At 40.3% G+C, this 24,918-nt stretch overlaps 1 protein-coding gene and 1 non-coding gene across 3 annotated transcripts in view; both read right to left on the bottom strand.

The window, feature by feature from the left end:
- FMN1 (formin 1) overlaps positions 1 to 24,918 on the bottom strand; it is a 488,195-nt gene that overhangs the window by 355,119 nt on the left and 108,158 nt on the right. The gene's annotated exons all lie outside the window — the stretch shown is intronic.
- TRNAC-ACA (transfer RNA cysteine (anticodon ACA)) lies at positions 2,962 to 3,034 on the bottom strand. Its single transcript has one exon. It is a non-coding gene; the product is annotated as a tRNA-Cys (tRNA).

The raw sequence follows: 24,918 nt of genomic DNA, 5'->3' as shown, positions 1-24,918 counted from the left end.
CTGAGCCTTAGCCCTGTCTCAGCTGTTAGACCAATAGTTGACGTCACAGAGCCAATCAGGCTGGTCTAGTCATCTGTCAGTGACCTTTGTCCTTCTAGCCAGAAAGCTTTGGAGATTATCTTGACCACTCAATGATTTGGAACTGAAGCGATGAGTTTTTCAGCAGATCAGCTAAATAGCAGCATCCTAGAAACAGCAAGTTTGTTTACATGAACCCCTTTTTCTGTGTCTTAGGACAGAGTTTTTCTATCTCCCTTCTTCCCCTAGGCATTAGTACTGAAGAGAAGCCCAGCACTTTATCCCAGCAACCTTAGCTGAGGCCTGATTATCACTTTCTCTCTCCAAAAATTCACTTTCCTAAGGGTAAGCTATGTCCTACATATAGGGTGTTTACTATGCATCACATACTTTATATATTTTGTACATTATTGAGAATCTTCACAATAATCCTGCAAGTTAGATGTAAAACTAATGAAATACAGGCATTAACTTTGCCCAGGGTCAAACAGCAAGTAGGAGAATTAGGTTCTCAACCCATAGCCTAGAATTAGCCTCCTGCCATAAACAACTGAAAACTAAGCAAAATATAGGAAATAACTATTTTTAGATATTTGCTAGCAAGCAATGCAAGTACTGTAATCCTTGAGAGAGGTACAACAAATGAAGTGAGCCTCAAAATTGCCTAGGCTCATAGCTAAGAGGTGATTTTTGGACTGAAAAATAATTAAAAGGGCCCCAGTGGCCTATGGGACATTGTCAAGTAGTCTAATGTATGTAAAATTAGGAGCGGGGGTCTAGGAGAGACAGAATATATTTAAAGAAAAATTAATTTTCACGAGCACTCAGAACTTCCAAAAAGTTTTTAAATCTCCAGACCTTAGCATGGACAGCCAATGACTGTGAGACAGCTGAGGACATCTCATGTAAATAGCAAGGACGTGGGAGCAAAGGGAGAAAGAGTTTGTGTCACTTTTGACCTGCTAGATCAAGATTTTTAAAGGTGGCTGCTTTTTTTAGCAACCATATCTTTGCCACCTGGCCCTGTTCCATACCTCCAGTTCTTGCCAGCTTACTATAACACTGTCTCTGCCATTTCCCCCTTCATCCACCTAGGGCTGATAATGGGTTTTTTGCTAGTGTCTAGGAACCTCACAAACTCATGCTGGTTTTCATAATTGATCTGGACATAATCTCTTTATTAAGTTTACTTTCGAGTACATACACTCTGTTTTCTGCCAGGACTCTGATAGAGTAATAAGAATCAGGAATGGGGTTTAATTCTTACCTTTTAGCATGCTTTTGTATTATTAAGGCATTTAGGGCACTTGCTATCTGATGCTTGCCATATCCAGATGAAATAATAGCAATGTAATGGGTCAGCATAATATTTTAAGAGCTATCAAAATGATCAAACTCCTTTCAGACTTTATGACAGAGAAAAGGTAAACTGTCATACCCTAAAGTAAGGCAGTGACAAGTACACTGCTATTCCTTCCAGAAGAAGATGACTTGGTTGGTATGAAAATAAAGCATTTTCTGTATCAATAAATGAATATTAGCTCCCACAGGCTGTGTTGATATACTCAGGAAGTATACCATATCTGAAATATCACTTGCAAGTTGTATCCCCATGTAATTAAGTTTAGAATAATCCAGGCATTCTCTAAAACCATCTGTTTTCTCACTAGCCAAAAGAGAATTTAAATGGGAGTGCAGTATGAGTCACCACCCCTGTATCTTTCAAAGCTTTGATGGTGTCACAAATCTCTGCAATTACCCCAAAGATATAGTATATGCTTTCAACTAGAAGGAAAAATTTGGTGTTCTTTTTCCCAGAACATATGGGTCTGGAGACCAAAAGTAGAAGTGAGAGGGGCCCCCTCACATTATTAGACCTAATAAATCGCTTGCATAATTTTAACTTCCTATTCTTGCAACATTGGACTTGGTGGGTTCAGAGATCTTAGTGCCCAGAGGAGGGAGGCTTCCAACAAGGGAACTCAGTCATGGTGCATTAGACAGAAAGCTAAGAAGGCTCCCTGACCACTTTAAGTTTTCACACACTAAAGATGCATCTAATTTATTTCAGTGCCTCACCAAGTGAATGTCTTCAATAGAATTTTTTGAAATGGGCCTAGAACATTAAACTTCTGCAATCAAAGAAACAGGAATCAATGTTAAAGCCGCATATTTTGAAAAATAGTCTACAGTGAATGTCCTCAAATCAATATTAAAATGATACAAAGAATGTACTGTGAAACAAATACTCTTAAAAATTCTGTGGTGAGAAAGTTGGTGTTCATCCTTGATAAGCTATTTGGCAATGTGTATCTGAAACAGGGGTGGACAACTCTGGCACAAGGGCTAGATATAGCACACAGCTTGTTTTCCTACAGCTTGTGAGCTAAGAATGGCTTTTGCATTTTTTTCCCATTTTTAAAGGGGGAGAAGGAGGAGGAATAGGCAGGGAGAGGAGGTAGTGGATGAGGAGGAGAATGGGGGAAAAGAGTAGGGGGAGGAAGAAGCCACACAGAAGAAGCCTTAGCCTACGAAGTAAAACATATTTACTACTTGACTCTTGACAGAAAAAGTTAGCTGCTACCTACTTAAAATGTTAAACACGTCCTTATCGTTTAATCACTAAATCCTGACTTGTGTGAATCTATCCTAGAAGAATAATCATTTTGTTATTCAAGCTCTATTAGAGGGCATTCTTGGTGGCTCAATGGTAAACAATCCGTCTACCAATGCAGGAGACATGGGTTTGATCCCTGATCCGGGAAGATCCCGCGTGCATCAGAGCAACTAAACCCATACGCCACAACTACTGAGTCTGTGTTCTAGAGCTGGGGAGCCACCGCTACCAAGCCCATGTGATGCAACTACTAAAGCCCACCTGCCCTAGGGCGCATGCTCCGCAATTAGAGAAACCACGGCAACCACCTTCTTCTCCAGGGGATCTTCCCTGACCCAGGGATCGAACCCGGGACTCCCGCATTGTAGGCAGACGCTTTAACCTCTCAGCTACCAGGGAAGCCCTAGAGAATCCCATTCTCCATAACTAGAAAAAAGGCCATGCACCAACGAAGACGCAGCACAGCCAAAACTAAATAGACAAAAGATTTATTATCCATCAAAGAATAATTTATAGTTTAAAAAGGAGAATATTTATTTGTCCAAGCTGTGTACAATCTAAGTTCACGAACCAGAGATCAAACTCACATCCCTTGCATTAGAACCACCAAATCTTATCTACTGGACTTCCAGGGCAGTCTCTAAGAACTGAGGAACTAAAATGCTGTAAACACTATATACACACTTGCTATTAGAATGATTTCTCTTTATTTGGTGCTGAATTAGACCCCACAAGGCAAAAAGGAAGAATGGGGCAGAACTCCATTTCTCCAAAGGGTTCACTTTTAAATTCAAATGAATGGTTCAATAATATGTTTTCATGTTCCATTTGATTCATTTTGAAATATTTCAGCTGTTTCTCATTTTCCCTTCAAGCTAGTATATGCCCCAAAGGAAAAAAATTAAAAAAAAAAAAAAAAGCATGCAGCAGCAAACGAAACCTAAGCCACCGAAAAGAATTTCATATGGAGTATTATAGGAGTCAGGGTCTTTTCAAAATGGTTTGTTTGGCTAAGTTATCATAGTTTCTTTTCCTTTATATTTAAAACATAAAATTAATCCTACCCAGCCCAGAGTCGCTCAGTCGTGTCCGACTCTTTGCGACCCATGGACTATAGCCCACCAGGCCCCTCTGTCCATGGGATTCTCCAGGCAAAATTAATCCTAATCATCTTCAATTTAATAACTTGTTTTTCATATTTTATCACTATCTGAAAATTGCCTCCCCGCCCCCTCCCGCCCCACAACGAGGAGACTGTTATAATCTCAAATGTGATTTTACTATGCCTTAGGGCTACTGTTTACTAGAAAACACAGCTCCAATTTAAAACACATGTCAGTGGAAAAATCAATTTAATAGAAGAAAATTAATTTCATTGGCAAATCTTTCAGGAAAGCAATTGATCCATAAAGTGGGCTAAATCTATACTAAGAAGAGAATTGAGCTCGCCATATATTTTTCACCTAAGAAGAACTTATCAATATACTCAAGTTCATGATAAATATTCCCTGGAATGATTCCACCAAACAAATAATAGAATTGGAACCTCTGAGTCTAGCACTGCTGAGAAATTATAAATAAGCACAAGGTTGTCAATAATGGCTTCAGAAGGACAAGAGGATTAGACTGAATTGTGCTGAGAGGTATTTCAGGTGTAAGGTTTTCACTGTGGGTTTGCATTTTATTTACAAACACAGATCTAGATTTTCTTGACAAATTTTCACAACTTATGATTTAAAATAATATGAGGCACTGCACCGACTTGTTGCTAATGAGCAAAAGCACCAAATCATTTCTTGTCTTTCATTTGAAATGACAGCAATATCTGTCAATGATAGTGATGCAGAAAATTCCTAGGGAAAGCCACAACCACCCTGGTATGAGGTTAGGGGAGATAATACACGATTAAAACATGAGATATACCCATGAGGGTGTCAGCCTTTGAGAATAAAAGGAAATGAAACCACAATTACTAGGGAAAAGAGTAATATGTATCTGCTTCCCTGGTGGCTCAGATGGTAAAGCGTCTGCCTGCAATGCGGTAGACTCGGGTTCGATTCCTGGGTCGGGAAGATCCCCTGGAGAAGGAAATGGCAATCCACTCCAGCACTCTTGCCTGGAAAATCCCATGGACGGAGGAGCCTGATAGGCTACAGTCCATGGGGTCGCAAAGAGTCGGACACGACTGAGCGACTTCACTTTCGCTCCTGCAGCAATGTCTACCAGCTAATTTAATTCTCAAATAGTTCTATAATTTGCCATGGCATCAAGGATAATGTGAATTAACTGAAAAGAGAAAATAGTAAAGGAAAAGTTGGATAACTTTATTTAGATTAACAAAGGTGTTACTCTGCTGATGGGATTTTATACTGTTTTTCTCTGCAGAAATTTAAAAAATAGTTTCTATTTTTAAAACAATGTGAATTTGAGCCTTAATATTTGTTCCATTAAAAGAAAAGAAAAACAGTAAGAATGTCGAAATCTCATTGTGATGGTTTCTGTATTAAATGAGTGAGACCCTCTCCAAAGATTCTCAGACAGTGGAGCTGCCCTAAGAGGCAGCATTTGTAAGCTGGGGAGCTGTCCAAAATCACCAAGTACATGCTCTGTTCTGATGATCGATAAAAAATGCTGCCTCACATCTGCCCATACAGGGGACTAGGCACTGAGGGGTTCATAATAAATGAGTCTAGGCCCAAAGGTCTGAGTGCTCAGACTGTTTCATTGCCAAATGCACCAGGCAGGTGTCCGGGGCAGGAGTCATTTCCCAGAATTAGAAACATATTTTCTCTGGACCATTTCAAGCTTCTACCAGGGAAAAAAACAAGCAAAAGGTGGTAGGGTTTTGCTTAACAGCCAGCATGATTTATCCCATTAGATGGAAACAGGATTGCTGGAGATTCTGTGGGTATAAGAGGAATCTGGGGGACAGGTTAACAGGTGACTCTTGTAATGTTATCTAGGCTGTACTGGCAAAGGTTGAGACCCGTCAGAAAAAAAGGTTCAGACCCCAGAGGAATTCAGACCTGCTAGAATGCTGGCTGAAGGCAAGAATAACTTGAAACAGGAAATGAATGGGGAAAGACTCAGTGTAGTTTATGACCTTGTGATTAGGTAAACAGGGAATCTTGACTAAACCTCTATTTTCTAACATACTGTTGGGATATCTAGAGACTGATTAATTCTTCCTATTTATCCTTTCAATTAATACTGTTAACTTTTTATTTGTCTCCCCCCCTCCTTTTTGAGGGGTTTCTTTTCTATATGCATGATATATTCATTGCAATAAAAATATTCATTTGGTTCATAAGTTGCAAAACATTTAAATGGAGTATGACGGGACAAGAGGAGAAATGAACACTATCCAGTGACTGTGAACTCAAAGAATATGGTTCCCATGACATCACTTCTGGATCCAGTAACTACCGGTCTATGTTATCTCCAGGGAAGGAGGAAGTGTTTGTGGTTATACACGATAGAACTAGAGCAAAGCTGTCAAGGACCTACCTGGATGTACAGATGTTTACATCTATAGCATAAAGGAGAGATTTCTAGAAGGCATCTCTAGAAGGTTGGCCTGTCCCTTCACTCTTCTCCCTTTTCTGGGAACAGCTCCCAGAATCTAAGGGCGAGCCTCTGAACAGCAATTGTGGTCGGGATTTTTCAGAAGTGACTGATCATAAAATAGCTACCTGTGTGTGTGTGTTAGTTGCTCAGTCGTGTCTGACTCTTTGAGACCGTGGATTTCTCTAAGCAAGAATACTGGAGTGGGTTGCCATTCCCTTCTCTGGGGGATCTTCCCAACCCAGGGGTTGAACCCAGGTCTCCTGCATTGCAGGCAGATTCTTTGCCATCTGAGCTACAAGGGAAGCCCCAAATAGCTACCTGACCCAAGTTAATGTCAATGTATTTTTTTTTTTTTTTGCCAAAAAGAAAAAAAAATGGGAACAAGAAACTAAAAGAGACTTAAAGTCATTGGATCTGGGTTATGTAAATGATAGGAAAGACCTATGAAATCCTGCTTACAAGCAGAGCTTTGTGGTTGCCACCTGGCCCACGCCTCAGTTATTCAAATCTTCCTTAACTTCATGAAATACCATCGTATTTTCCAAATAAATTCCTCTTCCAATTTTCCTCTTAGTTCACTACTCACTCTTGCTGGCTTCTTGCCCCCCGACCTCCACTTTACCTCCAGGTTATTAACATTAGTACCACTGACATCTGGGGTCAGATAATTCTTCATCGTGGGAGAAGGTTCTGTGCACTATAGGATGTTTAGTAGACTCTCTGGGCTTTGTCCACTGGTTACCAGTAGCACCTCGCCCTCCTCTCTCCTCTCGTTGTGACAACTAAAAATGTGTCCAGACATTGCCAGATGTTACTGTGTTGAGAACCAAAGCTCTAAATGTTTCAACATCCCAAAGATCTGTACTGAGCCCTCTTCTTCATCGTCACCCACTCCCTTGATCACCTCAATTAGCCTCAAAAGTTTAAATGTTAGTTGCTTCAGTCGTGTCTGACTCTTTGCGACCCCATGGACTGTAGCCTGCCAGCCTCCTCAGTCTATGGAATTCTCCAGGCAAGAATACTGGAGAGGGTAGCCATTCCCTTCTCCAGGGGATCTTCCTGATTCAGGGATAGAACCCAGGTCTCCTTCACTGAAGGCAGATTCTTTACCATCTGAGCCACCAGGGAAGGCCCACTGAAATTCTAATGACTCCCAAATTAATGTATCCAGCCAGACCTGTCACTCTCCTGTCTCAGAAAGGCATCAATGACTCACTGCATGAAATATGGATCCCAAACTCATGATTTTCATTCTAAACGTGCTCCTTCCTCAGTCTTCCACACTTAGTCAAATGGCATCAATATCTAGTCTTTCTAAAATTAAGAACCTGCTTCATCCTTGAATCCTCTCTTTCTCCCACATACCACATTACTGTTAGGAACAAGAGTTATCTGATCAGGTATTAAATAGTACCCTCTATCTGAACACCTGGCATATTATTACCAACCAGTCCAAGCCACTATCTACTCTCATATGAGCAACTGATATAATCTCCCAGCTCTTTTCACTTCTTCACTCCTGTTCCCCATAATATTATCCCAAAGCATCCAAGGATCTTTTAAAATGTCATACAGTTCCTCAAATCAACATCAAATGGCATCCCATCACAGTTTTAAGAAAAGGCAAATTCTTGGCTTTAAAGGACCTCACCTGATTTGACTCCTGCCTACCTCTTTCTCCACCCACCTTTCTCCCCTGTCCCTATTCACTTCATTCATTCTGCCATTTCAACCTTCTCGCCATTCTATAAGCCAACCACATTCCTGCCTATGGCATTTACACTTGGTGTTTCTTCTGCTGGAATGTTGTCCCCCAGATCATCACATCATTGCTTTCCTGACATTGTTCAGATATATGCTCAAATATACTTCCAACAAAGAAGATTTCTTGTCACTGCCCCTTGGCCAACATTTTCTCTCTGAAATATTTTATCCTTAACACTTAGCATTTCCTGAAATCATATAACTAAGTCTCAGACAAAGTTGGTTTTAGCAACGCCAGTTTTCAGATCAGATTTTATTCTCTACAGATGGCATTATGGTAGTCCTTCTTTTAAGAGAAAGAAAAGAGAAATGCTAGTATATGAAAGATATTTTATGTAGGTTACTTCTCAATTACAGTTAACACTTAAAGCCCTAGAGGTTTGTTTGTAGATCTTACATTCAGTTCAGTTCAGTTCAGTCGCTCAGTTGTGTCCGACTCTTTGTGAACCCATGGACTGCAGCACGCCAGCCTTCCCTGACCATCACCAACCCCCGGAGTTTACTCAAACTCATGTCCATCGAGTCGGTGATACCATCCAACCATCTCATCCTCTGTCATCCCCTTCTCCTCCTGCCTTCAGTTTTTCCCAGCATCAGGGTCTCTTCCAATGAGTCCGTTCTTCGCATCAGGTGGCCAGAGTTTTGGAGTTTTAGCTTCAGCATCAGTCCTTCCAATGAATACTCAGGACTGATTTTCTTTGAATTGGACTGGTTGGATCTCCTTGCAGTCCAAGAGACTCTCAAGAGTCTTCTCCAACACCACAGTTCAAAAGCAGATCTTACATTAAGGAGCCAGATCTTACATTAAAAAAATAATACAGGTTTCAGCTTGGGTGCCCTGATACTGGGAGTGAATGACTAGAGTGCAACATTGGCAAGAATTCTAAGGCCATGTTCAGGCTCAGTAGGAAAGGGTCTTGTGGCTGATTAGCACTGCTTTTCCTGACATGGGAGGGAAGAGTGGTGGTAAGGGTGCCATATGTTTGCCCATCCTTTGACTAAGCCCTCTGATTCTTTTGTCAGCTCATGTTTGGGCAGCTTATACTCACTGGCATCCTTGTCAACCTAAAACAGGAGACATATGAAACTCAATCTTTGGTAAAAGATTTGATGGGGGTGGGGAGAGCTAAAAGATATGCTGAAACCATCAGTAGGTGTGAATCACCCCTATACCTTTTTTTCCACACCCCCCTCCAATACCTTTTAACTCTTGTAAGTAGGGAAAGGAGATAATGGCAAACAGGAGAAAAGGGAATGAATTCAAAGATTTTTTTCATAAGAGAATATGATTATTTTACTTTCCTTGCTCTTCAAGAAAAGCCAGATTCAAGGATGAAATTATGAGATACAATGTTGAAAATTAAGCAACAGGCCTGGAAAAACTGAAGATAAGGAGAAGGGGGAAAAGGGATGAAAGGATAAAAAAAACTCCCTTTGCAACAAAAAATTTTCCCAATTATCCAAACTCCTCTCCCCAGGTTTCAGAAAGGTCAACTGATAGCTCTTGGCTCCTAACATGTAACTGTATCCCATTCCTCTTTTGATCTTCTCACCGAGAGGGATTTAACTGCCCTCTTCTTGATTCATTACATGGCCACTTCAAAGAGACGCCAAAGAGGCATCACTTGCCCAAACAACTCCTCTGTCTTAGTAAATCTAGGCAAAAACCCCTAAGCGATTTATCCTAAATTTCACAGATTTCGTCTTTGGCCCCTGTCAGTGACCTCACCCTACAGTATTGATTACCCTTTCTGCCTCCCAATACGAATCTTCTAGATGATCAATCAGTTCTCAGAACAAGGAAAGAGTTATCTAGTCTAATACTGAAGAGGTCCTAAGGTCCACAATTAGCCCAAGGAAAAAAACCAAATAACCTAGTAAACTCGCCATAACTCTAACACCGTTTACATCTCATTTCTTACCCCCAAAGTCAAGAAGGGATCATTCAAGGAGTATTAACACTCAGTGCTTCCTTCAAGATGAAGTTGGGTACTCGATTGAGCAACAAATGGACTAAAATATTTTATTTAAATTAATAAGTGTCTCTGACCACTCTAATGTAAATAAGACTTGTGCAGTCCCTGTGAAAAGACAACATGAAAATCCATGAGTTTTCATGTATTTTTTAAAAAAGACTTTAATGGATAAATGGGCAAATGGCAAATAAGAAAAATGACCAATGAATATGGAGAAATGTTCAACATCACCAGTAAAGAAAGAAATGCAAGTTAGAAGAACAATAACATACAACATTCTCACATCAAGTCTGAAAGATAAAACTCTGAAAATATGCAGTGTTGGTAACAGAGCAGTAAAATTGGTACTCCTCTCTTAAAAAACAGCATAGTGCCTGCCACATTCATTAGGTCAGCCCCAATAGTTCACATGGCACCTGGATACAGCAAGCTTCTGTTAAGTATTTGCTGAATAAATAGATGAAATAAGTCCATGCATACTCTGCTGGTGGGAGAATACTGAACACAACTTGGAGGGACAATTTGATAATAAGTATTAAAATGCACATTTAAGTCATTCTTTTGATACTGTAATTCTTGTAGAAATCCACTATAAAGAAATTCTTTAAGAATGCAAACATGCTATGCAAAAATGTTTGTCACATTATTCAAACATCAAAAAATTATAAGCCAAGGATCCAAAATTAGGTAGATGATAGTAAATGGATGACCCGATTCTCTACATAGAATAGTTCAGGATAATTAAAACAATATTTACAAAATGTTTAAAAATATGGGAAAAGGTTTATAAAATGTTAAGCAAAAAAAAACTATATATCAAGTGTAGGAATTTATATAATAGAAAAATTGAACAGAAATGCAGAGTTTAACTGTAATTTTTCTATGGACTGTGATGATAGAAGGTTTTCTTTTCTTCAATGCCTACAAATCTTTTAGTATTTTCCTATAATGGTTATATAATATTTTTATAATTTTTGTAAAAATTAAAATTCACGTGTATACCCGTGGCGGATTCATGTTGATGTATGGCAAAACCAATACAATATTGTAAAGTAATTAGATTCCATTAAAATAAATAAATTTAAATTAAAAAAATTCTATTTTAACAGAATAGGAAGATCACTTTCTGAGGAGAGTTATCCAGTCATGTACTCCAGATAACATCAAGAGGACGAGTACACACAACCCATCACATTGGGGTTTCTCTTCCCATTTCTTTTTCACTCTAATGTTTGACAATATTCAGGATCAGTTCAGTCACTCAGCCATGTCTCTTTGAGACCCCATGGACTGCAGCATGCCAGGCTTCCCTGTCCATCACTAACCCCCAGAGTATAATCAAAGTCATGTCCATTGAGTTGGTGATACCATCAAACCATCTCATCCTTTGTCATTCCCTTATCCTCCTGCCTTCAATCCTTCCCAGCACCAGGGTTTCTTCAAATGAGTCAATTCTTTGCATCAGGTGGCCAAAGTATTGGAGTTTCAACTTCAACATCAATCCTTCCAGTGAATATTCAGGACTGATTTCCTTTAAGGTGGACTGGTTGGATTTCCTTCCAGTACAAGGAACTCTCAAGAGTCTTCTCCAACACCACAGTTTAAAAGCATCAATTTTTTTGGCACTCAGCTTTCTTTATATAATCCAACTCTCATATCTATATATGATTACTGGAAAAACCACAGCCTTGACCAGACGGACTTTTGTTGGCAAAGTAATGTTTCTGCTTTTTAATATGCTGTCTGCTGCTGCTGCTGCTGCTAAGTTGCTTCAGTCGTGTCTGACTCTGTGCGACCCCATAGATGGCAGCCCATCAGGCTCCCCCGTCCCTGGGATTCTCCAGGCAGGAACACTGGAGTGGGTTGCCATTTCCTTCTCCGATGCGTGAAAGTGAAAAGTGAAAGTGAAGTCGCTTCAGTCGTGTCCAACTCTGTGCGACCCCACAGACAGCCCCCCATCAGGCTCCTCCATCCATGGGATTCTCCAGGGAAGAGTACTGGAGTGGGTTGCCATTGCCTTCTCCAATATGCTGTCTAGGTTGGTCATAATTTTCCTTCCAAGGAGTAAGCGTCTTTTAATTTCATGGCTGCAATTACCATCTGCAGTGATTTTGGAGCCCCCCCCCCAAAAAAAAAAGTCTGACACTGTTTTCCACTGTTTCCTCATCTATTTCGCATGAAGTGATGGGACCAGATGCCATGACTTTAGTTTCCTGAACGTTGAGCTTTAAGCCAACATTTTCACTCTCCTCTTTCACTTTGATCAAGAGACTCTTTAGTTCTTCACTTTCTGCCATAAGGGTGGTGTCATCTGCATATCTGAGGTTACTGATATTTCTCCCCGCAATCTTGATTCCAGCTTGAGCCTCATCCAGGCCAGCGTTTCTTGTGATGTACTCTGCATAGAAGTTAAATAAACAGGGCGACAATATACAGTCTTGATGTACTTCTTTTCCTGTTTGGAACCAGTCTGTTGTTCCACATCCAGTTTTAACTATTGCTTCCTGACCTGCATACAGATTTCTCAAGAGGCAGGTCGGGTGGTCTGGTATTCCCACCTCTTTCAGAATTTTCCACAGTTTCTTGTGATCCACACAGTCAAAGGCTTTGGCATAGTCAATAAAGCAGTAGTAGATGTTTTCTGGAACTCTCTTGCTTTTTCCATGATCCAGCAGATGTTGGCAATTTAATCTCTGGTTCCTCTGCCTTTTCTAAAACCAGCTTAAACATCTGGAAGTTCACGGTTCATGTATTGCTGAAGCCTGGCTTTGAGAATTTTGAGCATTACTTTAGTAGTGTGTGAGATGAGTGCAATTGTGTGGTAGTTTGAGCACTCTTTGGCCTTGCCTTTCTTTGGGATTGAAATGAAAACTGACCTTTTCCAGTCCTGTGGCCACTGATGAGTTTTCCAAGTTTGTTGGCATATTGAGTGTAGCACTTTCACAGCATCATCTTTTAAGATTTGAAATAGCTCAACTGGAGTTCCATCACCTCCACTAGCTTTGTTTGTAGTGATGCTTCCTAAGGCCCACTTGACTTCACATTCCAGGATATCTGGCTCTAGGTGAGTGATCACACCATCATGATTATCTGGGTCCTGAAGATCTTTTTTGTACAGTGCTTCTGTGTACTCTTACCACCTCTTCTTAATATCTTCTGCTTCTGTTAGGTCCAGACCATTTCTGCCCTTTATCGAGCCCATCTTTGCCTGAAATGTTCCCTTGGTATCTCTAATTTTCTTGAAGAGATCTTTCCCAGCCTATTGTTTTCCTTCATTTCTTTGCACTGATCACCAAGGAAGGCTTTCTTATCTCTCCTTGCTATTCTTTTGGAACTCTGCATTCAGATGGGTATATCTTTCCTTTTCTCCTTTGCTTTTCACTTCTCTTCTTTTCACAGCTATTTGTAAGGCCTCCTCAGACAGCCATTTTGCTTTTTGCATATTTCTTTTTCTTGGAGATTGTCTTGATCCCTGTCTCCGGTACAATGTCATGAACCTCCATCCATAGTTCATCAGGCACTCTATCAGATCTAGTCTATCAGACATACACCAGATGGTCAACACCAAAATCAGATTGATTATATTCTTTGCAGTCAAAGATGGAGAAGCTCTATAATGTCAGCAAAAACAAGACTGGGACCTGACTGTGGCTCAGTTCATGAACTCCTTATTGCCAAATTCAGACTTAAATTGAAGAAAGTAGGGAAAACCACTAGACCATTCAGGTATGACCTAAATCAAATCCCTTATGATTATACAGTGGAATATTCTGGATAGACTTTTATAAATACACATCAATCAGGCATTTTGATGATTAACAACTCTTTTCTTTTAAAGTTTATTAAATCTCAATCAAAATCCTCTGCCACACCTTTAGCCATTTTCCATTCACCATTAATGAATATAGAGACAACTTATCAGTATTTTTGGTCAATTAAAATTGTCTATATTAAAATAATTTTTAATACCTTGGCCATACAGTATATTTTTATTAACCTTAATGAAGTTTTAGAAATAAGCCCTTTATATTTTCTTAAAGTTGTCTTTGTATGGCATCTAAAATAATAATTATTCAGAGTAAATGAGATAATATGTATGAATAAGTGCCATATAATTATAAACTGCTATTCAAATAGTTTTAAATTTCTTGTGCCATGCCATTTCTCCCTTTCATGTATTTATGATGGAATATTTCCCTCCCAGTCTATGAACTGTTTCACTCATGTATGTTTTCCATGGTATATGCATGGTATATGCCCTCTATGAATTATACTTCTTTTTTTAAGTGTATGTTGTAAATTGCTTTGAACACTACACAGGTAATTGAAAACACCAAAAAAAATTTAACAGGCCCTGTGACATGGAAACCAAACCACAATGAAATACCATTTTAACATCCAGCAGGGTGGCTATAATAAAAAATGTAGATAATAACAGGTATTGACAAAGGTGTAGAAAAATTAAGACTCATACATCACTAGTGTGAATGTAAAATGGCCATCAGCTTTGGAAAACAATCTGATATTTCTTCAAAAGGTAAAATAAAGAATTTAAATATGACCCAACAATTCCACTCCTGGTATATATACAAGTGGAGAAGGAAATGGCAACCCACTCCAGTATTCTCGCCTGGAGAATCCCATGGACAAGGAACTTGGCAGGCTACAGTCCTTGGGATAGCAAGAGTCACCATAGCTAAGACATGACTTAGAGACTAAAAGAAGAGAAACGAAAACATATGTCCACACAAAAACTTGCAAATGTTTATAGAAACATTATTAACAGCCAAAACATAGAAAACAACCCAAATGTCCACCTACTTCCAAATAGATAAACAAAACGTGCTGTATCTATACAATGAATGTTATCTGGCAATAAAAAGGATAAATCTTGAAAACAGTATGCTAAGTGAAAGAAGCCAGTTACAAATACCACATATTGAATGATCCCACTTATATATAATTATCAGGCAGGAAAATCTACACAGACAACAAGTAAATTAGTGGAAACCTAGAGCTGAAAAAGCTGGCTTAAAACTCAGCATTCAGAAAACTAAGATCATGGCCTCTGGTCACATCACCTCATGGCAAATAGATGGGGAAACAATGAGAAACTTTAGTTTTGGGGGCTCCAAAATCACTACAGATGGTGACTGCAGCCATGAAATTAAAAGACACTTGTTCCTTGGAAGAAAAGCTATGACCAACCTAGACAGCATATTAAAAAGCAGTGACATTACTTTGCCAAGAAAGGTCTGTCTAGTCAAAGCTATGGTATTTCCAGTAGTCATGTATGGATGTGAGAGTTGGACTATCAAGAAAGCTGAATGCTGAAGAATTGATGCTTTTCAACTGTGGTGTTGGAGAAGACTCTTGAGAGTTTCTTGGACTGCAAGGAAATCAAACCAGTCAATTATAGAGGAAATCAGTCCTGAATATTTATTGGAAGTACTGATGCTGAAGCTGAACCTCCAATACTTTGGCCACCTGATGTGAAGAACTGACTCATGGGAAAAGACCCTGATGCTGGAAAAATTGAAGGCAGGAGGAGAGAGGATGAAAGTGGATGAGATGGTTGGATGGCATCACCAACTTGATGGACATGAGTTTGAGCAAGCTCTGGGAGTTGGTGATGGACAGGGAAGCTTGGCATGCTGCACTCCATGGGGTCACAAAGAGTTGGACACAAAGCTGAAACTCCAATACTTTGGCCACCTTATGCAAAGAGTTGACTCATTGGAAAAGACCCTGATGCTGGGAGGGATCGGGGGCAGGAGGAGAAGAGGACGACAGAGGATGAGATGGCTGGAAGGCATCACCAACTCTATGGACATGAGTTTGGGTGAACTCCGGGAGTTGGTGATGGACACGGAGGCCTGGCATGCTGCAGTTCATGGGGTCGTAAAGAGTTGGACATGACTGAGCGACTGAACTGCACTGAACTGAGCAACTGAACTGAACTGAGGGCTGAAGGGAACTGTGGGAAACGGAAAGTGATTGCTAATGAGAATTGAGTTTCGGGGAATGATGAAATGCCTAAAATTGATGGTGGTGGTAGCTGCATATCTCCATAAATACAGTAAAAACTGTGGGATTATAAGGCATGTATATTACATCTCAATAAAGCTTTTTTTAAAAAAGAGATAACATCCATGATTTATTGATATATTAATATAATGTTGGGGAAAGAACTGTGGCCATAACAAGTTTATTCATGTCTTTATCCCTGTCTTTTTACTAATATATGAGTTTACACTAAAGAAATCATTTAAGGAAATAAAAGGCTATGTAAAGAAAGATTTTAACCACAGTATTTTATATTAGTTTCAACTTGGAAACAATTTAACTAACAATGGGTTTGGTATTATGGTTCATCACTATGACAAAATATTATTATCCATTAAAATCACAAAATTATAATTAAGAATATTGTACAGAAATATGAAAAGTTCAAAAATAATCTTAGGTAGATATGGAAGTATGTAAAATCTAAAATAGACTTACTCATTTAAAAATACCTATCTTTATGAAAAGAGTTGAGGTGGTTAGATATTGGAAGATTTTCATTGCTGTCCTTTTGTCTTCTATAGTAGTTTTCTTATATAATCCCTTTAATTAAAAAAAAAAAAACCTGAAATTGTTTTTGCTCCATTAAGCCAGCGCTAAGCATAGTAATACAATAAAATTAAAAAGTTCCTTGGAGATGCCGAATGAAAGACCATTGGGTACACGTGGGGGAGAATTTCAGACATCTATGTTTAAACTGTAACAAAAAAGCAATCCAGTGATATTCAGGGCAACAAGCTGCTTACGGAAACTCCAGTTCATTAAGTGACTGACACACACTCCAGCTATCCATCTGGGAACGTCTTTGCCAGTGTTTATCTGGACTGTTTCCAGGACCTGGTAACAGTCATCGCTCCTCAAGCACTAGAAACTTAAGATGTCATCCTTGTTCTCTTAGGGCTCACACCTGAAGTTAAGTAATAGCATAATACTTAATTAATACTTGAGTAATAGGAGTATGCACAAAGATGCCGTGCACGTGCTTAGCCAGGAAGTGGTGTGTGGAGACGGCAGGAAATCAAGCGCAGTGAGAGCAGACGTACAGCAGTCCTATGCGCTATCACACTGTGCTTACCCCGTCAGAGAGGCTTAACTTCCACATCACGGCTGCCCGCATCAGGTGGGCAGCAGGGCATGCAAGAAATGACCTGAAGACAAAGCTGCACTAATAGAGCTTTCGTTTTTCAGTACATTGACTATATATATACACATACATATGTGTATATATATACACATATATATATTCACAGTGCCTCAGAGTGTACAAGGCACCAGGGAACAAAATTCTTATGAGTAAAGTACAATCCAAATGTTAAGTAAGTTATGTTTTAAATGCCTGCATTTACTGGTATAGGGGTGCAAGTCCGTAGTCTGTTAGGAACTGGGTTACACAGCAGGAGGTGAGTGAGCAAAGCTCCACCTGTATTTACAGCTGCTCCCCATCACTTGCATTGCTGCCTGAGCTCCACCTCCTCTCAGATCAGCAGCAGCGTTAGAGTCTCATGGAAGCATGAACCCCACAGTGAACTACACATTCAAGGGACCTACGTTGAACACTCATGAGAATCTAATGCCTTGCTTCCATTTCTAACATCCTATCTTTGTGAAGCAGGGTTTTCTGTAGTGACAACAACCAAAATGAGATTACAGAGTAGACTGAATATAAACAACACACTTGGAGGGTCTCCCATCACCTCCAGATGGGACCGTCTAGTTGCAGGAAAACAAGCTCTGGGCCCCCACTGATTCTGCATTATGTTGAGTTGTACAATTATTTCATTATATATCACAATGTAATAATAATAGAAATAAAGCATGCAACAAGTGTAATGTGCTTGAATCATCCTGAAACTATCCCTAACCCACCCCTGTGTCTGTAGAAAAACTGTCTTCCACAAAACCAGCCCCTGGTGCCAAAAAGTTGAGGATCATTGTACTGGTGTACATGTCTCAGTCCCAAACCCTGACCCGTATCCTGTGTGATCATTCGTTAATGGATTGTTTACTTTCTGACATATTCTTCCCCAAGGGACAGCTGACTCCTTTGCATGGATTAAATTATTCCTTCCAGTAAGGAATTGAACAAAATGAGTGTTCCCAAGTATTTACGACTTACATGCACTATACACCGAATCATCTGTTGTTTTTAACTACCCAAGCATCTTATCCTTTCAACTACTAATTAATAAAAATGAAGCAAAGCTTTGAGGCAGGTGAATTTAAGATCCCTCCCATTTATCCTTTATTAAATGTATTGTTTTGTCCTTCATTATCAACGTAGAATTTGCTTCAGATTTAAAAATATCTATGAGTAGAAGGAAAAACAGGCAGTCACAGTCCCTCTATTTGGGAATGATTATCACATTATTTCAGGGCTCACAGCTCAGTTGGTAAAGAATCTGCCAGCAATGCAGGAGATCCCAGTTCGATTCCTAGGTCGGGAAGATCTGCTGGAGAAGAGATAGGCTACTCACTCCAGTATTCTCGGGCTTCCCTTGTGGCTCAGCTGGTAAAGAATCCGCCTGCAATGTGGGAGACCTGGGTTCGAAACCTGTGTTGGCAAGATCCCCTGGAGAAAGGAAAGGCTACCCACTCCAATATTCTAGCCTGGAGAATTCCAGGGACTATATAGTCCATGGGGTCACAAAGAGACACAACTGAGCCAAACAGTATTTCAGTGGACTTTATTCTAGGCTTTGTTTCTATGTAAAATTTCTGTTGGTATCTTGTTTATTTCTTTAAGCAACATAGCTAGGAACATAGGGTATACACACTTCTGAAGTCTCCAGTCTTCAATGAGAGTTTGCATCTCCATGAAGCACAACCGTGCTCCCCCACCTCCAGTCAATACCTGCGCTTCTGCAGGAAATAGAAAAATCATCCTGTGTCAATACCCCAAGGGACCTTCCTCCACACTCCATCCCCCACTCCGACTTAAATCGCACCACTGCCCACTTGCTGTCACTCTTCTCTCCCTGATAGATGGGAGCCCCTTGGATAATGACATGAGCCACAGTCAAACCCAAATTTGCCACATTACATTTAACACTGGACACGAGTCACGCTACCTCATAATCAGCTCCACGGCCAGGTCAGTCCCTCCAGCCTGGATTCCTTCCAGACCATCTCCCTGAGGTACCAGCTGACTTCAAAGCAGAGGCTTCTGCAATAATAAAACGCCCACAGAAAACTGCTTCTACTGTCCCTTTAATTACTCTCATTACGCTTTGACAGCCAAGTGTGAGAAATCAGATAAATGCCACCTGCTTGCTCCTTAGCTCGGGAATTGCTACAGGCTTGGCCCCTCAGGACCAAGTCAGGCTCCTCCCTTCGTGGCTCTCCATACACGGTCTCCTAAACTGATTTCCTGCCTTCCTTCCCTTCTTGCAGTTCTGTTTTAGAAGGTCAGCCTGGTTTCACTCTGAACCTGGAAGTCCCGAAGGACACTCCTGCTAGTGCCTGCCTTCAACTCGATGCTTTGCAAGTGTGGACAGGAGGCTTCTCACGCTCTGTGTGAAGCGAAGTGAAAGTCACTCAGCTGTGTCCGACTCTGTGACCCCTTCGACTGTAGCCTTGCCAAGCTCCTCTGTCCATGGAATTCTCCAGACCAGAATACTGGAGTGGGTAGCCATTCCCTTCTCCAGGGAATCTTCCCAACCCAGGAATCGAACGCACATCTCCCACATGGCATGTGGATTCTTTAGCACCTGAGCCACCAGGGAAGCCCATGCCAGGCCTGTGGCTATTATCCCTGGAAGTCCCTGCTTGTCTAAGGAGGGAGAATCAAGAGGCCCAAGACATTAAATAAAGCATCCTAAGCACCTGACGTCAGGGCAAGGACATAAGCAGAGATAACTGCTGTCTTGCTTCCTGAACATTTGGACCTTGACAAAAATATGTAGAAATCATGAAAATCTGAATATTTTTTAAGCAATGTTCAGAAAAGAGTTGAGTATGTAATGTGTGGTCCTCGACTCCCAGATGTCTGTCTCTGTCACATCTGTTCTGGAACAAATCATTGCTGGTTCCACCTTTTGAATCATCCAGCTGCTTGTATGTATACACCCTAAGGATACCACGCAAATGTGAGTCTCTCCCTGTCTCATGACAAAAGCATGTAGGCTTTCCCTCCCTGCCACGTGAGCAACAATGCTTCCTTTCTTGGACACAGCCAGTAAATAAAGAGTAATGGCTGCTGCAGTGTCTCACCTAAATTATTAAGTCTGTCTTGAATGCACATCCCAAATGCCCATAAAGTACAACAACTAAAGAATGAAAATGATCCCACATCAGCTGCTAAATGGAAGATCTTTCACTTCTGGAAATCATCCTTTTTTCTCTCCCTTATTTTGCCATTTGTGTGAGGTTAAAAAGATGCAAAACCCCTATGGTTACCATTCAGCCAGTCACTGGAAAGTTTAAGGATGTGATTGCTGAACATATTTTGGAAGGAAAGTGACCTGAACTCATCTTTAATTCAATGTATGATCATGTATTAATTTCACAAGTAACATGTCTGCTGCTGCTGCTGCTGCTGCTGCTGCTGCTAAGTCACTTCAGTCGTGTCCGACTCTGTGCGACCCCAGAGATGGCAGCCCACCAGGCTCCCCCGTCCCTGGGATTCTCCAGGCAAGAACACTGGAGTGGTTTGCCATTTCTTTCTCCAATGGATGAAAGTGAAAACTGAAAGTGAAGTCACTCAGTCGTGTCTGACCCTCAGCGACCCCACAGACTGCAGCCCACCAGGCTCCTCCCTCCATGGGATTTTCCAGGCAAGAGACTTGAGTGGGGTGCCATTGCCTTCTCCAGTAACATGTCTACTATCACTGAAACATTTATCCAGTCAAATTACTGAATAATCACCTACTGAATCTTGTGTAATACAAAGATAACTGAGACAAGTCCAGGAGTCCAGCATCCCATAGGGAAAAAGAAGAAATAAATTCTTGGATTGTAAGTATTGTAAGAAGAATACTAAGGGAATTAATGCAGTCCTAAAGGGCAGGGTAGTGTAGGGTTCCTCAGGAATGGGCTACTTCTCAGGGAAAATAATACCTGATGCTTGAAGAATGAATAATATTTAACCTAGCAAACCGGATGGGACAATATGTGTAAAGGAATACATGGGCTTGGCAGATAGCATGTGTATCAATGTGACTAGAAGACGTGCCGCTCATGGAAGAGGCAGGCAAGGACCAGGTGGTCAAGGCCCTTGCACACAGCCTTGCTAAAGAGATTGGTATTATACCCACAATGGAGTATCACTCAGCCATAACAAACAGTGAAATACTGCCATCTGCAGCAACATGGATGGACCTGGAGAATATTAGCCATAGTGATATCAGTCAAACAGAAGAAGCCAAATACTATATGGTATCACTTATATGCGGAATCTAAAAAATAATACAAATGAATGTATGTCCGAAACATAAACAGATTCACAGATGTAGAGAACAAACTGCGGCTGCTCTTAGCTCATTGTGGGCAGCTGATTTTATCAACCTTAGCTTCAAGCACCATGTGTGCATGGGCGCTCAACTGCTCAGTCATGTCTGACTCTTTGTGACCCCATGGACTGTAGCCACTAGGCTCCTCTGTCCATGGAATTTTCCAGGCAGGAATACTGGAGTGGTTGCCACTTCCTACTCCAAGGGACCTTCCTGACCCAGGGATTGAACCCAAGTCTCCTGCATCTCCTGCACTGGCAGCTGGATTCTTTATCACTGAGCCACCTGGGGAGTCCTCGGGTAACAGGCTGCTGCTGCTGCTGCTAAGTCTCAGTCAGCCGTGTCCGACTCTATGCGACCCCATAGACAGCAGCCCAGCAGGCTCCGCCATCCCTGGGATTCTCCAGGCAAGAACATTGGAGTGGGCTGCCATTTCCTTCCCCAATGCATGAAAGTGAAAAGTGAAAGGGAAGTCGCTCAGTCGTGTCCGACTCTGTGCGACCCCACAGACAGCCCCCCATCAGGCTCCTCTGTCCATGGGATTTCCCAGGCAAGAGTACTGGAGTGGGGTGCCTTTGCCTTCTCCTCAGGTAACAGGCATCTCCACCTTAACCTGTGGCCTTGCCAAGCCGACCCATCTGTACTGCTATTCATTTCAAGGAATTCTCTAACACACCACTTGGCTTACAAAAATAGTATCAATAAGCTTCTTAGTGGCCCTGGGGTGTGTTAAAGAACTTTCTTGGAGAAAATGGGGATTATAGGCTCTCACCAGGATATTCAGGAAGACTAGATCCATAAAGAAGGGGAGCTCACATTTTAGCTATTGTCCCTGTTGTCTAGTTGGTGCTATGATCTTCCTTAGCCCCACTGAACCAAGGAAGTTGCTCAGTCATGTCCAACTCTTTGCGATCCATGGACTGTAGCATACCAGGCTCCTCCATCCATGGAATTTTTCAGTCAAGAGTACTGGCATGGGTTTCCATTTCCTTCTCCAGGGGATCTTTCTGACCCAGGGATCAAACCCAGGTCTCCCGCATTGCAGGCAGATGCTTTACCGTCTGAGCCACCAGGGAAGCCCTTTAGCCCTATTAGTATCATTTAAATACCCATTTTATAGAGAAAAAAAATGGAGAGCTAGAATAACTTTCTCACTAGAGTTCAACCTATAGAATAGGAAGCCTAACTTTCTACTTTTCTTTACATCTGGTTGGGAAAACCCTCTAGCTATTGTAAAGTGCAGTTGGCTCACACTAATTCTTGCTTTACCCAAGGATAAAACTGAAAAATCTCCCAGGGTTAATTATTTCTGCTCACTATTCAGCACTCCATTCCAACTTCTCCCAGAAAAACTGCCTATGATAAAGCAGTTAACAGAGGGAGAATTCATACTGAAGTCCAAATATGACTATAAGCTGCAAAGACAAATAATACCAGATATGATTTTTTTTCTCAAATAGAAAAGTGAGAAAAGTAGAGACCTTGGATTCAGAAAGGTTACTATTCATCCATTTGGGCAAATTCATCATCTATAAAATGGAAATAACAGAGAACCTCCAGAAGTTTTGTGAGGATTAAACAAGATGAAATATTTAAAGTACTTTATAGAACATTCAATAAATGGTTGTTAACACTTTTATTACCATCAATACTACTACTATTACTTTTACTACCACAATGAAATATGGCACTAAAGTCAATGACCCAACTATAAGATAAGTTAATGGATTATACTACAGGGACTGAGAAATAGTCTATTTGAAATTAAAGTCAGTCTTAGATCCCAGTATATCATTTATACCTGGAGGAGTAACTGTAGTCTTAGGAGAGAATAGAAGATTTAATTCGGGGACTATTCTAGCACTCAAAGGGGACAAGTCTTTACTAGTAGAGTTTCTGGATGATTAATACATGAAAAATGTTTTAACTATTGAATGTTGGCAAAGAGCTTACTACCCTCCATGAACTCTCATCAGCCCCCACCCCCAACCCTCAAAGAGGGAGAAAGAAAACAAACCCAGGTGCCATTGCTGGAAGCTATACGCCCTCAGATTCTGGCAATAACAACAAAAGCACTTGTAATTTCCTGCCATAAAGAAGACAATGCAGAATCTTCCATCTACTTGAGAGAAATTTAAAATCTGGAGGTTGAAGAAACCATAGCTGCATTTTGATTACTGGCATTCTGGGAAATATAGAGGCTGTGGAACTTACAAGGTGCATTCAATTCTTGGAGTATTCTTATTTAACTAGGATATGCTTTTGAACTTCTTTTCCCCCAAACCAATGATTTAACCTTGAAAACTGCTGTTGGAAAATCTCAGCTATGGATTGAGCTGAATGTTTGCTTCTTGCACCTGGAGAAATCTATTGAGTCCACTTCAGAGACGAAAGTGTATAGATTCGTAGAAATTAATGTTTTGCAAGTGATTCATGCATAAACAATCTTAATTTAATATGTGTTTCACCTACATCTACTAAAAATAGTCATCACACTACAAATAGTGTTTTTGTACCATTCTGATGAGATAGGACACACTTTATATCTTTAAAGGAAGAACCATTAAAGCAAATAATAGTTCTAAAACATACTCAGGGTCAAATATAAAATTAGTGTTTGAAGTAGAAATAAAATTTGGATTTACCCTGCACTGCAAAGCCTATTCTTCATCTATTATAGGTTGTTGCTGATGGGATGGTAGTGGGGAAGAAGAATGAACAATATTCTCTTTCCTGTTCCTAAATAGAAAACCTTTGCCATCCTAAATCAAAATAATGATATAACATATTGTGAATCTGGACAGACTTTTTCTAAAGCTGATTCTGATTTCGTAAGAGGAAATCATATGAATTCTGAGTAAATGGGAATACCTGTGTATGTATCTCTTTAAGAAACGCTTGTATCACAAAACACAGCTTGCAAACTTAAAATTATTTGATTCACTGCCTAATATCCTCTGTGGGAAACTTTAGCCATTTCTGTTTTAATTATTAGTTCTCTCTAAGCAATTATGATGAAAGAATTTTTTCATTTGCTTTCCTAACAACTTTCTTCATAGTTTAGCACTGACTCCATTTGGAAACACTGATAATCCCAAATCTAAAGATAGAGATTCTCAAGGGCATACTAAGAAGTCCATCTAAAAGGTTACAATGAACCAGAAAAATAGAGATTATGGCATCAGCTAAGCACCAGCAGGTAAAAACAAGAGAGCAAAAAAAAAAAAAAAAAAAGGTCAGTATCTCCCTTAAGGCTGAAATTACTTTGTTTTACATAACTTATCTTTCCTCAGTAACTTCTCTAATTTGAATATAAAATTATAAAGTACCCCATTATCACAAAACTTGTTTGATAGGAAACTGGGAGAGTTCTTGTAGGAAAGAAGACAGTCAAAACCTCTCACATCCTAACAAGGTCCATATTAAATTTTAAATGTAAAGAGAATTATTTAAACAATGTCCA

The sequence above is a fragment of the Ovis aries genome, chromosome 7, assembly GCF_016772045.2.
Source record: "Ovis aries strain OAR_USU_Benz2616 breed Rambouillet chromosome 7, ARS-UI_Ramb_v3.0, whole genome shotgun sequence".
In the NCBI taxonomy this organism is placed as follows: domain Eukaryota; kingdom Metazoa; phylum Chordata; class Mammalia; order Artiodactyla; family Bovidae; genus Ovis; species Ovis aries.
This window is presented reverse-complemented; position numbering and strand designations above follow the sequence as displayed.